Genomic DNA, 13223 nt, shown 5'->3' on the forward strand with positions numbered 1-13223 from the left:
AATCAATTAAGGAATGTGAACAACCAATAGATCAATATCAAGGACACAAGTCACCATGTCACAAGTCATATCAAGACTCAACAATCATTTCATCAATAACATGAATAAGGGATTACTTCAAGTCCGCAAGGCGAGTATTCATTAACTCCTTCTTTATCATTTCATAATAGTTAATCACAAATAAGTCAACCAATATCGATTAAGGAATTTCCAACCACACTTTATGTCTGAAGCCTTAATCATGCTTCTCCTATCAATTTCATAGCATATACAACAAACTAATCAATGTCTAACTCATGTAGACCGTAGCCTACGTCAAAGCAGAATAGGGACAATGCAATCACTCCGCGATGGCTTTCCCCTTTTGCAAAGCTTCCGAATGCTCAAAATCTTCAAATATAGCGCTATATGAGTATTCGAATCATCTATTCAATCAAACAACAATTGGGGAAGAGAACCCAACTACTTCTACCCTTTTGAAATGAGTGAACTGCCACTAAACATGAATTCATACTAATATCCGTCCCAATAATGGGTTTTCTAACAACCCTTTTACAAATAATTTTTATGCTAAAGTTACCATCTTTATGAAACCCTAAGTCTCAATCAACAAAATCCACCATTAATAGTCAAGTTCTCATCCTAGGAAGTGATAATATCTGCTCTTAGAAGATTAAGCAACAGTAAAATCGATAAGCCATTTATTAAATAAGGGTTTCTCAAGTTTTAGGGTTTTACCCCTTTCATTCGCCATTAACGAGCCTTTACCTAATCATGGAATCTAACATGATGATGGAATGAACAAAGTAAAGGGTTGAGACTTACCTTTCAAGAGTGTTCTAGCCCTAGCCATAGAATTTTGCCACAACAGTTCTTGGAAACTATTTTTGGAGTTGTGTGGGGAATGGGTTCGGAATAGAGAATATAAACACGGATTCTGCCGCGCGTCGATCATTGCAACAGCCCAAGCCCTGCTGCAGCGGTCTCGCTATAGCAGGAACCCTCCCGCTATGGCAGACCTTATTAAATCCATTGCTCCTGAGGCGGCGAGCCTAGAACCGCTATGACGGACCCGCTACAACGGTTCCTCACCCGCTACAGCGGTTTCTCACCCGCTGCAGCGGTCCATTTTGACCGGTAGCTCATTTTTTCCACCAGTTTTTCACCCAAAAATCCCAACACCAATTCGAGGCCCTACAAACGCAAACAAAACATGCACATATACATAAAAACACGCTACGGACTCACCCGCAGCCTCAGAATTCCCAACGGAGGTCTATTGTTCTATGTTATCCCCATAACGACCTAGCGAGTCGTTACATCAGATACTAATTAAACACCCGTTCGTCTCCGAACCAAAAAGGAAGAGAAATAAGGGAATAAGTACCTGACTCAGTGAAAAGCTCGGGATAATTCTTTCACATGCCGAATTCTGTCTCCCAAGTAGCTTTATCAAAAGGATAGTTCTTTCACTGAACTGTCACTGATGCTATTTCTTTTGACTTCAACTTACGAACCTCTCTATCTAGAATAGAAATAGGCTCTTCCTCATAGGGCAAATTCTTATCCAATAAGACAAAATCCCAACGAATGATAAATGAACTATCGCCATGATATCTCTTCAACACAGAGACATGGAATACTAGATGAACACCTGATAAACCTGGGGCAAAGCCAACTCATTGGCGACATCCCCCACATGATTTAGGATCTCGAATGGCCCAATGAATCTGGGACTAAGTTTACCTTTCTTCCCAAACCTCATCACACCCTTTATGGGTGAGACCTTCAATAAGACTTGTTCTCCAACCATGAACTCAATATCTCGGACCTTTCGATCCGCATAGTCTTTCTGCCTACTTTGAGCAGCCAAGAGCTTTTCCTGAATCCTCTTAACTTTATCTAAGGACTCTCTCAAGAGATCTGTACCCCATGGCCTTACCTCAAAAGCATCAAACCACCCGATAGGGGACCTACATCTCCTCCCTTAAAGAGCCTCAAATAGGGCCATATCAATGCTTCAGTGATAACTATTGTTATATGCAAATTCAACCAATGGTAAGAACTGATCCCAATGGCTACCGAAGTCAATCAAATAAGCTCAGAGCATATCCTCCAGGACCTGAATAGTCCACTCAGATTGGCCATCTGTCTGAGGGTGGAAAGCCATACTAAGGTCTAGTCTAGTACCTAATTCTAAATGCAAAGTCTTCCAAAATCAGGATGTGAACGTTGTGTCTCTATCGAATATGATGGAAATAGGAACCCCATGCAGGCGAACAATCTCCCAGATATAAATCTGGGCCAACTTATGAGTAGTATGGGTAATCTGAATTGGTATGAATAGGCAGACTTGGTCAATCTATCAACAATGACCCAAATCGAATCAACTTACCCAAGGTCTTTGGAAGACCAACCACAAAATCCATCGCTATCCTCTCCCACTTCCACTTTGGAATGGGCATCCTCTGAAGTGTACCCCCGGGTCTCTAGTTCTCGTACTTCATATACTAGCAATTTAAACACTGTGAAACTAACTAAACTCTATCGCGCTTCATCCTAGCCTACTAGTAATGCTACCTCAAGTCACGGTACATCTTGGTAGCACCGGGATGAGTGAAATATCTAGAACTATGAGCCTCTGCTAAAATTGTCTTAATCAAATCATCAACATGGGGAACACAAACACATCCCTTAATACACAAGACACCCTCAATATCAATCATGACCTCCTTGTCCTCACCACGCAAGACGTTATCTCTAATATTATTCAAACTCGTATCCTCGAATTGTCTGGCCTTAGTCTGCTCCAGATATGATGATCTCATGTCAACACAAGCCAACACTCCTCCCGAACCAGACACATCAAGCCTCATGAAACTGTTAGATAGAGTCTGAAGCTCCCTGGCCAACGAACGCTCCGACGCAATCAAACTAGTCAAATGAGCCAAACTGCCCATGCTAGCTGATTTCCTGCTCAAGGCATCTGCCATTATATTTGCCTTGCCAGGATGATACAAGATAGTAATATCATAATTAATAAAAGTATCTCAACCATGTACACACATGCTAAATGGTATTGTTTTCCCAGTTAGTCATGAGTCCTATGCAATGCAATAATTAATAAAAGTATCTTAACCGTGTCACACATGATAAATAGTATTATTTTCCCCAGTTAGTCATGACCTGCAGGGGACCCACGGTGTCCATGTACCACTCGCTCTGGAACTGACCTTGGATCACGAGCCCATAACTAGGTTACATCCTCACCCCCTGTCAAATGTGTCTTTTCATATTTATATTATCTGTATCATCACAATGTATTTCCATTTCACAATCAATTAAGGAATGTGAACAATCAATAGATCAATATCAGGGAACACAAGTCACCATGCCATAAGTCATATCAAGGCTAAACAATTATTTCATCAATAGCATGAATAAGGGATTACTTCAAGTCCACAAGAAGAGTATTCATTAACTCCTTCTTTATCATTTCATAATAGTTAATCACAAATAAGTCAACCAATATCGATTAAGGAAGTTCCAACCACACTTTATGCCAAAATCCCTAATCATGCTTCTCCTATCAATTTCATAACATATATAATAAACTAATAAAAGTCTAACTCAAGTAGACCGTAACCTACCTCAAAGCAGAACAGGGACAATACAATCACTCCGCAATGGCTTTCCCTTTTGCAAAGCTTCTGAACGCTTAAAATCTAGAAATATAGCGCTACGTGAGTATTTGAATCAACCACTCAATCAAACAACAGTTAGGGAAGAGAACCCAACTACTTCTACCCTTTTTCAAATGGGTGAACTACCACTAAACGTGAATTCATACTAATATCCATCCCAATAATCATATTCTACCCACTCATGGGTTTTCTAATCGTTTCAATCCTTTTACAAACAGTTTTTATGCTAAAGTTACCATCTTTACGAAACCCTAAGTCTCAATCAACAAAATCCACCATTAATAGTCAAGTTCTCATCCTAGGAAGTGATAATCTCTGCTCCTAGATGATTAAGCACTAATAAAATTGATAACCCATTCATCAAACAAGGGTTTCTTATGTTTTAGGGTTTTAGCCCTTTCATTCACCATTAACGAGCCTTTACCTAATCATGAAATCTAACATGATGATGGAATGAACAAAGTAAAGGGTTGAGACTTACCTTTCAAGAGTGTTCTAGCCCTATCCTTTGAATTTTGCCACAGCAGTTCTTGGAAACTATTTTGGAGTTGTGTGGGGAATGGGTTCGGAATAGAGAATATAAAACATAGATTCTGCCTCGTGTTGATCACTACAGCGGCCCAAGCCCCACTGCAGTTGTCACGACTCGAATAGGGGGCCATAACGGATACCCGGGGCCGACCACCTGTTATATCCCGCGTTTTATGCAATTGGACAATTCAAGACAATCGCGGGAAGACAACAAGCAAGGCCATAATTTTTATTTTGTTAAGCATACGAGTTGCTTATGAGAAATTTAGAAGTGGAAATAATGAGAAAGGTCAGGGGCAAAAGGGGAATTCGCGGTATGACTCGTGGAAAAATGGAGAAAGACGAAGGCAAGTTTGGAAATTGGAAAAAAAAATGTTTTCATGACTTACAAAAACTAGCCAAACATAATTGGGCTTGGGGAAAAACAAAAAGAAATGAAGAAAAAGGCCCAAGAGGGGCCGGCCAAGGGGGCAATGGGCCAAGGCCCATGTAAAGGCTAATTTGTGTAGTTAAATAGATGATCCATCAATTGGTCATCTTATTCAAGAACATTCAAGAAACAAAGAAATAGAGGGCAAGAGAGAAGGCCTCACGGCCAAAGAAATAAGAAGGAGAAAAAAATTGAAGTCATCCATCTTGGTCCAAAAAAATTATGTTCTTCTAGTATTTATACTAATTCAAGAGTCCTCTCTAAGATGGTATAATTATTGAGACAAGAAAGCCATTTATTCTTGCAAGTTCATAATTTTAGTCAAGTGGGAAAGATTGAAGAAACAAGGAAAGAGGTAAGGTTTAATCCCTTCTTTATATGTTTTTGATGTTTGTATATGATATAGTATGTGAATGTGGATGAAATTCAAGGAAAATATTGATGTTGTGTTGTAGCCGTGTGGTGTATATTGTATGTATAGTCGTGTATATGTGTTGAAACATGAAGAAATGGTGAGCAAGTGCTAGTTAGTATTTGTTGTGTTATTGGTAATGGTGGCCGAATATGGTGATGTTCTGTAGGACAATCGGATCGATTTTTATGTAGTGTTTTGATTGTTGTCGTTATGCATTCCATAATGAAAACGAAGTTGTAATCGTTGTGGAAGCGTCGAAGAAGTTAATTTGACATTAGCTTAAATTCTTATAATTGCATGAATGATGTTGTGAATGTGTAGAATGATAGTGAAGTTCATAAATGTGGAAGAAAGTAATGTGTGGTTGTCTTTGATGGTATTGTGAAATTCGGGCGGAAGTGTGTATAAAGTGGGTTGTTTGAACATTGTGTAAATTGAAAATAATGTTCTTGTATGGAAGACATGTAATGACATTGCTATGATGTTGTTGGAACACATGTATTATAAGGTTGTTGTTGTTCTATTGGAGTTTTGAAAGTCTTGAAGGAAGTAGAATGCTAATTGAGGTGTCGGAATGTACCTTGAATTGAATGTGTGAATTGCTAGTGTGATTGTTGAATTTATATTGATGGTTTGGCCGGGTTTGAATTCCTGGGTTGTTGTTGATTGAAAACTTGCTAGGTAAATGTTGAGGATGGTGTATTTACAGAGGAAATGCTGCCGAAATTTGGGTAGCCAAGTGTTTCCTTAAGATTCTAACTCTAAGTGTCCTAATGAGAGTTTTGGTAAAAATGACCAATTTGCAGATTTTGACGGGATTGCAACGTGAATTTGGAGTAGCAAAAGGAGCGGAAAGAGGTATGTAAGGCTTCACCCTTCTTTCTATGGCATGTTTTAGGGGTAATAAGTCGGGCACGAGCCTCGGGGACAACCCTATTCCCCGGAACCCGCACCTAAAGTTTTCTCCTTTTTGTTCAATAGAATTGAACTAGAAAGTGTGCCAATTGTTGGAAAAACCTCCTACACCCTAAGAACTTGTATAAATGTGACCCGATTACCCTAAGACCCTCACAAGTAACGCTATGACACGTAACATATGTAAATCGTATACGTTACCCCATCCGGCCCGAGGTGGGCCCGTTACTCTCGGATTTTCCTGTAGCCTTGGCTGGCTTACTTGAAGTGAATCCAAAGGGGACCTTTGATCCCGATCTCGTTACCAAATGACAAGTATTATGACTACTCTAACGAGAATGTTTCTATGATAAGTACGACCGGAACGATTCTACGACTAAGATTTTTAAGCTAAGGATTCAATGTGAATATGAAATTGATAAACTATTTTTGAATCGTATTTATATTCCCTAGCTCTAACTTTATTTTCTAAGACTCCAAAGCCTATGACTATCATCTATGATGCCCGCGATTTCATTCTACTGTTACAGTAATACTATTCTCCGTTGATAGTCTCGCCTTAAAATACTCGTCCCTTCAAGGTGAGACAAAGCGATCACAAGTACTCCATAATGTAATCGGAGGTTACCGACTTTATGTCACTCCGATGGGCGTAACTTTCCTTGGACTCCCGTGCATGCTGGTTATATGATACAGGTATATGCGTATGGATATGTATATGTATATAAGATAAGTAATTGTATATAGGACATGTATATGTATAAGAGAGAAGTAAATGTACATGTATATGTATATGGGGAAAGGGGAAGGGCCACTGTTATATCACCACCTGTTTCAGCTGGATTCTATCCTGGACGCGGGATGCCCGGACGCGTGATATGGGAGAGCCGTACGCGGCGTCTGTATATATAATGTATGATATGTATGGCATAATATGTTGGGACACCGTTGGGGAGGGGGGTTGGGAGAGCCGATGTATTCGGCGTATGTAAATGTGAGTAAAAGATATTGTTTACTGAATTGTACTGTTTTCTGTATACGAGAATAAGTAATATATAAATGTTAATTCCTATGCCTATGAAAAGAAACGTTTCAAAGATGAAAAGACAAGCCTACATGACAGCCGGCCTGAAAAGGGGCCTTCCTATGTACAGGTTACTTTCTTGCCTCGTTATATGTCCTATGACTCCATGATATTATTAATCGCACTCTATGTTACTGCTTGTATTATTTTCCATGCCTTACATACTCGGTACACTATTCGTACTGACGTCCCTTCTTGTGGACGCTGAGTTTCTTGCCGCGCAGGTCAGCAGACAGGTGGACGTGATCCTTAGAAGCTCTACCAGCCGTACTTGACAGCGCTCCAGTTGTTTCGGAGCCTCACTCCAGCGGTACTATTTTGTGCATGTATATTCGGGCACGACAGTACTCGGCTCTTTCTATGTATAAGTGTACTATGTCTAGAGGCTCGTAGACAGATATGCACAGTCAGCTATGTACAGTTAGATGTATTGTATTTTGAATTGTTCGCGTCCCAGTATAACGCGATAGCGGAAAGCTTACTACTTATGTTTACGGTGACGCTGCTAATGTTAAGGTTCAGAAAAAAAAATATGGCTCTGTTTACACGGCTTGCTAAGAGGTAAAGGTAATATGATAGATAAGGAGTGCTCGGTACAAGTATCGGGTACTCGTCATGGCCCCTAGTTGGGTAGTGACAGAAGTGGTATCAGAGCAGTTCGGTCCTAGGGTTTGTCTACAAGCCGTGTCCAGTAGAGCCTTGTTTATGGGTGTGTAGCGCGCCACACTTATAAAGAGGAGGCTACAGGGCATTTAGGAAATATGACCTTCCTTGTATTCTAAGATCGTGCGATAGAGCTATGCTACCAGGCTTCCACATTCCTTTCCTAATCCTATGCTATGGTTTCAGTACTGTCGATGAAGAGATCAGCTTCAGATGATGGGGGCACCAGTAAGGCCCCTAGAGTATCTCCAGAGCCGAGTAGGGGGAGCCTCGGCTATTCGATTGAGTCAGACCCGTCAGAGGATCCAGCCACAACTCCTCCAGATTTCCTGACTCCCAGGGCGGAGGATCCCGCGGAGGACAACTATGACACGGATCCGTCGGAGGACCCAGCGACAATTCCTCCAGATTCTAACCCCCAGAGCAGGGGACTCCGCAGACAGTGGCTATGATACAAATCCCTCAGAGGATTCGGCGATGACTCCCCAGAGCTTCTTACCTCCAGGGAGGAGGATAGTGATGGCACAGACCCGTCAGAGCACTCTTCTGGGATGACGAATGAGGAGGCTTCCGGGGGTACGCCAGTTACTCCCGTGATGGAGGACCGTGCCAGTCCGGCCACCTCGGAGAGCGCTACGGATTTCTCCTGTCCCTTGTTCTTGCCATCAGTGAACCCGGAATCACCGCTATTCTCTTCGGATTCGGACGCGAGAAATGACGAGGGTCGAACGAGCGATGAGCAGGGCGACGAGAATAAAGAACATACTTCACACGGTAGCTCCCCGGGCCAGGCTCAAGATGGATCGGCTACAGGTATATGAGATTTTCTTGCAACTTTCTATGTATATGTAATCTCTGCAGGAATACTAATTGACAACGGCAGGTAGAAATTCAAAAAGGGGCCAAAGACTTAGCGGTGATAAGTAATAGCGACTGAGATGTCCCAGCCACCAGTGTGAATTTAGAAACCCCGATAAAAGGTAGTTATAGGTATGGATGGGAGCAAATAGTGAAGATTAAACAGGGGCAATATGGCAATCGTATGGTCAGGAAAGTGAATATAAGAGCGGGACCCGCCGTGAGGGCATTTTGGGAACTATTAGAACCCCGACTTACCTTAAATAATGCGACAAAGGTCGTGCGGGGCAGTCGATATGATTATATTGGCATTCATGTATTAAAATGCATCAAAGTTTCAAGGTTAAGCGTGCTCAGGTTGGAGCAATTTCATGATGGGTGACCCCCTGGGAAGTATGCAGAGAAACTATAAATTGAGACATGACAAGCAAATGAGTAATAAGAGTAACTTAAGGGAAACTATAGTATATGGGATGGTTAGAGACTATAAGAAGTCGTGCAAGACAAAGCAGACTAGATCGGTGGAGAGACGGAAAGTTCATTACGGCGCGGGAACTAGGATAGGCCTGAATAGTGCCTGGAGGTATCTTGTGGGATAGTTGATACTAAATATATATGTGTGTATATGAACGTGTATGACGCCCACATATGATGGTATCGGTGGCGTGTGTGCCCCAGCAACCGAAGCCACGGTATAAAGAGGGCAACAATCGAGTAAGGGCACCAAAGATCGAGGGACAGCGGGGATAAATGGTACAAGTGTCGCAAGTGAATTGCTATTTTGTTATGGGTAGAGGTTGGGAGTTCCAGCATAATGATATGTGGAAAGGAAAGAGAGTGAGTAGACGGAAAACAAAGAAAATAAAAGTCGAAAAGAAGGTGAAGAATAAGGCAGAAACAAAGACTTTATAAAAGGATTGTTGGCATGTGAGGAACCCCTTAAAAGGGAGGGGAGAGCATATTACGAGTCTTAAGTCGAAAGGGAGGAAACTCATTGGCTTGGGGCCAGAATTTAAACCATATCGGCCAATCAAGAAAATACACTAAAGAAGTAAAAACGAGTTGGTGCGATGAAGTAGGAAACCTATGACGTGAAATGAGGACTGTGCAGAGGCCAAGGAGAATAAGGTAAAGGATAAGGAATAGGTATAAGAGAATAATGACGATCACAAAGGAGACCTCCCCGAAGTACTATGCTACGCTACAAGACCAGTTTAACATTCGAGGACGAATGTTCTAAAGGGGGGGAGGATGTTATATCCCGCGTTTTATGCAATTGGACAATTCAAGACAATCGCGGGAAGACAACAAGCAAGGCCATAATTTTTATTTTGTTAAGCATACGAGTTGCTTATGAGAATTTAAAAGTGGAAATAATGAGAAAGGTCAAGGGCAAAAGGGGAATTCGTGGTATGACTCGTGGAAAAATGGAGAAAGACGAAGGCAAGTTTGGAAATTGGAAAAAAAAATGTTTTCATGACTTACAAAAACTAGCCAAACATAATTGGGCTTGGGGAAAAACAAAAAGAAATGAAGAAAAAGGCCCAAGAGGGGCCGGCCAAGGGGGCAATGGGCCAAGGCCCATGTAAAGGCTAATTTGTGTAGTTAAATAGATGATCCATCAATTGGTCATCTTATTCAAGAACATTCAAGAAACAAAGAAATAGAGGGCAAGAGAGAAGGCCTCACGGCCAAAGAAAGAAGAAGGAGAAAAAAATTGAAGTCATCCATCTTGGTCCAAACAAAATATGTTCTTCTAGTATTTATACTAATTCAAGAGTCCTCTCTAAGATGGTATAATTATTGAGACAAGAAAGCCATTTATTCTTGCAAGTTCACAATTTTAGTCAAGTGGGAAAGATTGAAGAAACAAGGAAAGAGGTAAGGTTTAATCCCTTCTTTATATGTTTTTGATGTTTGTATATGATATAGTATGTGAATGTGGATGAAATTCAAGGAAAATATTGATGTTGTGTTGTAGCCGTGTGGTGTATATTGTATGTATAGTCGTGTATATGTGTTGAAACATGAAGAAATGGTGAGCAAGTGCTAGTTAGTATTTGTTGTGTTATTGATAATGGTGGCCGAATATGGTGATGTTCTGTAGGACAATCGGATCGATTTTTATGTAGTGTTTTGATTGTTGTCGTTATGCATTCCATAATGAAAACGAAGTTGTAATCGTTGTGGAAGCGTCGAAGAAGTTAATTTGACATTAGCTTAAATTCTTATAATTGCATGAATGATGTTGTGAATGTGTAGAATGATAGTGAAGTTCATAAATGTGGAAGAAAGTAATGTGTGGTTGTCTTTGATGGTATTGTGAAATTCGGGCGGAAGTGTGTATAAAGTGGGTTGTTTGAACATTGTGTAAATTGAAAATAATGTTCTTGTATGGAAGACATGTAATGACATTGCTATGATGTTGTTGGAACACATGTATTATAAGGTTGTTGTTGTTCTATTGGAGTTTGGAAAGTCTTGAAGGAAGTAGAATGCTAATTGAGGTGTCGGAATGTACCTTGAATTGAATGTGTGAATTGCTAGTGTGATTGTTGAATTTATATTGATGGTTTGGCCGGGTTTGAATTCCCGGGTTGTTGTTGATTGAAAAATTGCTAGGTAAATGTTGAGGATGGTGTATTTACAGAGGAAATGCTGCCGAAATTTGGGTAGCCAAGTGTTTCCTTAAGATTCTAACTCTAAGTGTCCTAATGAGAGTTTTGGTAAAAATGACCAATTTGCAGATTTTGACGGGATTGCAATGTGAATTTAGAGTAGCAAAAGGAGAGGAAAGAGGTATGTAAGGCTTCACCCTTCTTTCTATGGCATGTTTTAGGGGTAATAAGTCGGGCACGAGCCTCGGGGACAACCCTATTCCCCGGAACCCGTACCTAAAGGTTTCTCCTTTTTGTTCAATAGAATTGAACTAGAAATTGTGCCAATTGTTGGAAAAGCCTCCTACACCCTTAGAACTTGTATAAATGGGACCCGATTACCCTAAGACCCTCACAAGTAACGCTATGACACGTAACATATGTAAATCGTATACGTTACCCCATCCGGCCTGAGGTGGGCCCGTTACTCTCGGATTTTCCTGTAGCCTTGGCTGGCTTACTTGAAGTGAATCCAAAGGGGACCTTTGATCCCGATCTCGTTACCAAATGACAAGTACTATGACTACTCTAACGAGAATGTTTCTATGATGATAATGATCATGACAATGTTAGACAAGAGAATGTACCTATGATAAGTGTCACACCCTAACCCTATTAGGGTGTGATGGGCACTCGACCCCATATACAGAGCCGAGCGAACCCGCAGACCCTGATTACACACCAATTTTTTTTTTGAATTCTGAAAGTCAATTACAAATAAAATACATGTTGAGCTTTCAAAATTTTCTGCTTACTATTTCCAGAATTTAACAAATCTGTAATTATATAAAATTCACTATATAACACAAAATGACAAATCGGCTGATGGAGCCGCTTACAGACTGACTATCAATACCCACGACGCTGTCTGCAAAGTCTCTAATACTGATCAGACATCACAGCATACATACTCTGACTCGGCAGCACTCCTGGAGGAAATGGAGCCCGCCAATCCACTGGATCATCTTCAGCTAACCTCGTCTATCCATCTGTGGGTACCTGCGCGGCATGAAACGCAGCCCCCGAAGAACAGGGGGTCAGTACGGAATATGTACCGAGTATGTAAGGCATGTGTACAGGAAACGGAACCATAACAGAAACAGATAGCACAACATATAAATAGCTTATCCAGATTACCAAACACTTACTATTTTTCTTCTCCAGACCCGAATCATACTTACTCATCTCGTATGCCAGATGGATTAAAGAACGTACAAATTGCTCAAATGATATCATATAACAGACGGAATACAGAATATACGGAAAGTCGGAATGCTTACTCTCCAACACAAGTCATGCATATCGGAATCGGATGTCATATCACATACGCGGTGACCCCGGGGACATATACCACGCCGGGACAAATACCATATCATACATACGGTAACCTCGGGGACAAATATCACGCCGAGGGACCGGTCACATCCTATCATATACATGGTAACCTCGGGGACAGATAACACGCCGAGGAACCGGTGAAAAATACCAAGGGATGCGCACGATAACATAGGAACGTGGTCGCCACTCCTACCTTTGGCGCCACAACACATCATATTTCAGAAAATTTGCTCCGATCTCCGTCACACATCATAACATAACCACGGTACCCGGGGGCGGACAGACAACACGGCACCCCGAGCCCGGACACATCATACTTCATAATATATCCTCGGTAACCGGGGACGGACATATAACACAGTACCCCGGAACCGGACACATCACACTTCGGAATTCATATATGGAACCCGGCCCTCAACAGAGGACTCGGCGAACCATCCGCACGATACATACCGGCCCGGGACTCGGTGAAGGAAATCATAACATATGCACGAGCAGAATAGTGAGAAACCGAATGCACATAATTCAGACTCAATAGATTAATCAAACATATTCTCAGAATATCCATAACTGATTACTTATTACCGAATACTTATGTCAAATTACTTTTATCAGAATATTTCTATCA

Source organism: Lycium barbarum, chromosome 6 (genome assembly GCF_019175385.1).
Source record: "Lycium barbarum isolate Lr01 chromosome 6, ASM1917538v2, whole genome shotgun sequence".
Taxonomy (NCBI): domain Eukaryota; kingdom Viridiplantae; phylum Streptophyta; class Magnoliopsida; order Solanales; family Solanaceae; genus Lycium; species Lycium barbarum.